General features: G+C 41.3%; 1 pseudogene; it reads right to left on the reverse strand.

The window, feature by feature from the left end:
* Positions 1 to 577: 577 nt before the first annotated feature.
* LOC102860925 lies at positions 578 to 3614 on the reverse strand (annotated as a pseudogene).
* Between the last annotated feature and the right edge of the window lie 2446 nt (positions 3615 to 6060).

Raw genomic sequence — 6060 nt, forward strand, 5'->3', positions numbered from 1 at the left:
CAAGTGGTTATTCTCCAGTTTTCTTGGCACAAAGACTGTGCCTTTTATACTAACATATATTCAGTCATGTTTAGGTCTCTAATCCCTTCTGCATGTTGCTAATACCACAACAGACTTATAGAATTAACTATTACAAGTTAGCTATCTACTTTGACATGCATTACAGACTACATAATTTGGAATGTTTCCCTCCTTGTGTTTATACAATCTTAAAGCACTTTATGAATATCATCTCTATTGAAATGGAGGATTTAATTAATGTTGTCTTGAACATTCAGAACTGATTTGCTTAAAATTCAGTATGGAATTTTTTTTTTTAAGTGGGAACTTTTTTTCTAAAGCTACTTCCACGTAAATTATAGTTCACATTAAGATATCTGTTTATGTTCATCACTTTGATAAAAGGCAAAGGCTCACTAAAACTACCACTAATTTAATGCCCAACACCACTGTAAATTATTACCCTATGAACCTGGAGAGAAGATGAAAGGCACCCAAGCATTTAGGACTCTCCTTCATAGGGTCGCTATGAGTTGCCTGTGACTCCACAGCAGTTAACAACAACAACAACAATATCCTAGTACTAGTTTCTCTTTAACTCTTTCCCTACAGAAAGTTCTTTAACAACTTCTCCATCCCATAACCCTGTATCCTGGGATTTCTGATTCTGTGTAGTGAATGCTTTGGTGGATGTATTATCTAGAAATACGGACCAATTTTGAGACTTCGGTTCTATTGGTGACTGCTGTGTGTAAAGGGTTACATCATCTTCATCTATTTTTGGACCATTTTCGACAAGATTCTCATATTCCATTTCAAAACCAAGAACTTCCTTACTTATCCTCCTTGCCCCTCTTTCTTCAGATTCCTGATTTGGCCAAGTTGAATTTTCTCCACTCTGATTCTTCTCTGAAGCTTTGGTATTTTCTATAGCTATACCTCCTAAAAACTTTAATCTGGCATGCTCTAGCCTTCCCTGACAGGAGGTGATAAAGTTTTGGGGCTCTTAATGGAAGTGATTTGCAAGGCAGCTGCTACAGTGAGTGGATACTTTCTTTCCTCCTGAAGAATATCATCTTAGCTTCTTCAGATCTAGATCAACATCCTCACGAGTCTCAGGCTTATTGCTAACATCCTCAGGAGGTAATTTGGCCTTGGCTGTTTTGAGTCCTTTCTTCAGAACACTTCCTGAACTGTTAAGTTCGTCCCAGTGAGGCCAAACAATCCTCAACTTTGTGGTCAGCAGGATCGTCTTCTTTCTCTTGCTAAGAGGATATCTGGGTTTCAGTACTTGACAGCCAGAACAAACACTTTAGTAATGGGGACATATTTTACTCCTGGGCTCTGAAGAGTTTCATCTGAATTAGCAAGGTGGGCTGGTCACTCAAAAATCTCTTCATTTTCATTTTTAGTTGCCCACAGATCCTGTGTGATCTATGCCCCAAACCTTCACCATAGCTGCCTTTAGATTTAAACAGCTTATTAAAGTGAGGCTTGCAATAGATTTTTCCATGTAAAGATGAATAATTTCACAGATTAAGTTTGTTGTTGCAATAGGAACAACTGGGCCGCTGATGTGAAACACTAACTTATTGGCCAGGAGACGTTCCATCGGGTAGACTATATTCTGACATTCCACACAGGTCTCTCTCTCACTGGTGTCTATACCTTCTTTCCTGTTTTGGGTGGAGAACTTTCAAAAAGGATGGAGGTTAGATTTAACTGCTTGGGATAGTAAAATGGCTAAAGTTCTCTCTTCACCTGGGAGATACCAGAGTCACCTTCAACAGAGGATGAATGGAATGCTAGGCTATTTATTCTCAGTTGCTGAAATCTTTTCTCCATCCTGACAGCAGTTGCAGACTTCAGAACCTGGAGGCACATTCTCTTTTTGTTCTGATTTATGAGCTTTAATTTCACTATCACTGGCTCACAAGTCATTTGTATAGTTGGTTTAACTTCTTTACGTGGAAACAGCTGCCTGGTACTTAGTTGGCCATTTGATCCTTTATGAGGTTTTTGTCAGTCGAGGAAATTCCAGGTTTCTGCTCAGTTTCTCTTCTGTACCAGTTGAATACAAATTATGACAACTGACCTGGGCCTATTTCCAAGTCATCAAGAGAATAGCTATTTTCAAAGATTCTACTTTCCCCTCAACTTCAACTCTGGGTTTGAAGAATCTTAGTTTGAGTTGATTCACCTTTCTTAAACATCATCTGAAGTCTGTTCAGGGGAACATTATATTTGCCTGGTTTCCCGCTTTAGCGCCTGCATTCGCAGAGACTTTATTTTTTCACTTTCTAAGCAGTGGCCTTGAAGCTCCTGTCTGCCTTCAACGTGGGGATGCTGGTATTGAATGAGAGTTTTAGGAGATGAGACTAATCTCGTGTTGGCAGCTTTTCTGTCTCTGGGGTCAGTCTGCTTCAGCTACAGATGTGGAGCTGCTTGCCACTTCATCACACAGGTGCTCGACTCTGTGCCTAATCTCAGAGCTGCTGGTTTGCAGGGACTCTGTGAGCAATTCGGCTCCTAACACTGAGTTCTTCCACTTTTCCTTTAGCACAGTCAGGGCCCCCCTTTCACAGTGCTGATGGAGATATTAAGTGTTATTTCTCCTCTTTTCCATATTTGTTTCTTCAACTGCTTTCTGGTACTTGGAGAATATATCTACTATAGCAGATGACTTGTTCTTGTGAAACGAGAGAAATTTTCATGTGACCCTCAAGGACGTTAAAACCTGTTTATTAAGTGAAGTTGATTCCATCTTGTCTATAGATACTGGAATACCTGGCTAAAACCTGTCCTCTCTCCACACTGTTGGAAGAATCACTGCATGTCCTCCAGCACTCCGCCTTGGCACCAGTCAAATATTTTTTTTGTAAGAGTTACTCTGTTTCCCTTCATATTATTTTGATGCTTCCCTGATCATTCATGATTTTTCAATATTGCAAACTGAGGCTTGAGTTTGTTCTTGAGGCCCTTCACTTTGAGAAATGCACAGTGAATTCTTCCATTTATTTTGTAATTATGTTGTTGTTATGTGCCATCGAGTCGCTTGCGACTCATAGCGACACTATGTACAAGAACCCTAAATACCGTTCTATACTTTGTCAACCTCGCAGTCTCAAACATATTTATTCCCACCACTCCACTCACAGAATCAATCCATCTCATCGAGGATCTTCCTCTCCTATGCCATCCCTCCCCTCACCCAAACATGATGTCCCTCTCCAAGAACAAGTCCCTCCTTGCAACATGCCCAAAGTACATCAGATGAAGCTTCAGAATCCTTGACTCCAAGGAGCATTTGAGCTTCAACTTCTCTGGGAAAAACCTGTTTGTTCTTCTAGCAGTCCATGGTATGTTCAACACTCTTCTCCAGCACCACAGCTCAATTCACTTTCTATCATCCCTATTCACAGTCCAACTCTCTGATGCATAGCAGCTAATTGCAAAGACTATAGCCTGAATAAGGCACACCTTACTCTCCAGCCTGAAATCGTTGCTCTTCAATACTCTTGAAAGGTTCCTCACACCTGACTTTCCCAATGCAATTCTTCTCCTGATTTCCTGTCTGCTGTTACCAAGAGTGTTGATTGTGGAACCAAGAAAACTAAAACTGTTAACTATCTCAATCCCTTCACCATCCATACTGATGCTGCCAATTGGTCCAGTGGTGAGAATTTTTGTTTTCTTGATATTGAAGACTGCAGTCCTTGATCTTCTGCAGCAAGCGCTTCAGGTCCTTCTCAGTTTCAGCAAGCAGATTTGTGTCATCTGCATAACACAGGTTGTTGATGACTCTTCCACCAATCATGATGCCACATTCTTCCTTGTACAGCCCAACATCTTGGATGATCTGTTCTGCATACAGATATAAAAGGTGTGGAGACAAAATACAACTCTGACAGACCCCTTTATTGATTTTGAACCATCGAATGTCTCCCTGCTCTGTTCTGACGACTGTCTCTTGGTCCAAGTATAGGCTTTGCATTAGCACAATCAAATGTTCTCAGATTCCCATTCTTCTGAGAGTCAGCCATAGCTTGTTGTGATCTGCACAGTCAAAAGCCTTTGCATAATCAATGAAACACAGATAGAGGGTCTTCTGGCATTCTCTGCTTTCTGTCAAGATCCATCTAACATTAGCTATAATATTCCAAGTACCACGACCTTTTCTAAATCCAGCCTGCACATCTGGCAGTTCTCCGTTGACATATTGTTCCAAACGTTTTTTGGGTAATTCTCAGCAGAATCTTGCTTGCATGTAATATTAATGATATTGTTCGATAATTTCCACACTCTGTTGGGTAACCTTTCTTTGGAATGGGAACAAATATCGATCTCTTCCAGTCAGTTGGATATATATTGTAATTATTATTGTGGTTGTTGTTATGTGCCGTCGAGTCGTTTGTGACTCATAGTGACCCTGGGTACAACAGCCCTAAACCCTGCTCTATCTTGTGCCAATCACATTGCCTCTGAGACACCCATCCCGATTATCCCAGTCACTGAATCAATCCACCTCATAGAGGGTCTTCCCCTCCTGCGCTGTCCCTCCACCCTACCAAGCATGATGTCTCTCTCCAAGGACCTGTCTCTCCTTAAAACATGTCCAAAGTATGTCAGACGAAGCCCCAGAATCCTTGCCTCCAAGAAGTAGCCTGGTTTAACCCTCTCCAGGATGAATCTGTTTTCTTGGCAGTCCAAGGTACATTCAATACTCTTCTACAGCACCACAGCTCAAAGGCATCAATTCTCCTTCTATCCTCCCTAGTCATTGTCCAACTTTCTGATGCATAACAAGTGATTGCAAAGACCATGGCTGTATCAGGTGCACCTTAGTCTCCAGAGAGACACCGTTGCTCTTGAGTACTTTAGAGAGGTCCCTAACAGCAGACTTTCCCAGCACAATACATTTTCTTATTTCCTGGCTGCTGGTCCCAAGAGTGTTGACTGTGGAGTCGAGCAAACTGAAGCTGTGAACAATCTCAATCTCTTCGCCATCCATCCTGATGCTACCAACTGGACCAGTGGTGAGACTCTTTGTCTTCTTGACATTGAGCCTCAGTCCATACTGAAGGCTGAAGTCCTTGATCCTCTGCAGCAAGTACATGAAGTCCTCCTCAGTGTCTGTAAGCAGGGTTGTGTCATCTGCATAACACAGATTGTTAATAGATCTTCTACCAATCCGGATGCCACACTTCTCCTCATAGAGCCCAGCGTCTCGGATAATCTGCTCTTCATATAGTTTGAAAAGGTATGGAGATAGGACACATCTCTGGTGTACACTCTTCCCAATTTTGAACCATGCGGTGTTACCCTGCTCTGTTCTGATGATTGCCTCTTGGTCCAAGTATAAGCTTCACATTAGCACAATTAAATGTTCTGGGATTCCCATTCTTCTCAGAGTCAGCCACAGTTTGTTATGATCCACACAGTCAAATGCCGTTGCATAATCAATGAAACACAGATAGACATTCTTCTGGTGTTCCCTGCTTTCAGCAAAGATCCATCTAACATTAACTACAATATCCCTAGTACCACAACCCCTTCTAAACCCAGCCTGGACTTCTGGAAATTCTCTGCTGATGTGCTGTTCCAGTCATTGTTGGATAATCTTCAGTAGAATCTTGCTTGCATCTGAAATCAATGAGACTGTTCTGTAGTTTCCACACTCAGTTGGGTCACCCATCTTTGGAATGGGAACAAATACAGATCTCTTCCAGTCAGTTGGCCAAGTGGTTGTTCTCCAGATTTCTTGACACAACTTGGTGAGCACATCCAGGGCATATCTGTTAGCTGAAATATGTCAATTGGTATAACATCTATTTCTGGGGCCTTATTTTGCTATTTCCTTCAAAGCAGCTTGAACTGCTTCCTTCATCACCATAAGCTCTTATTCATATGTTATTTCCTGAAATTCTTCTATGTCTGCCAATTCCTTTTGATACAATGATTCAGTATATTCTTTCCATCTTCTTTTGATACCTCAGTGATCATTTAATACTCTGCCTAAATCATCTATATTTTTAAAAATATCATGCCATTTTTTCACAT

The sequence above is a fragment of the Elephantulus edwardii genome, unplaced genomic scaffold (genome assembly GCF_000299155.1).
Source record: "Elephantulus edwardii isolate Elephantulus edwardi_28Jun2011 unplaced genomic scaffold, EleEdw1.0 scaffold00497, whole genome shotgun sequence".
NCBI classification, from domain to species: domain Eukaryota; kingdom Metazoa; phylum Chordata; class Mammalia; order Macroscelidea; family Macroscelididae; genus Elephantulus; species Elephantulus edwardii.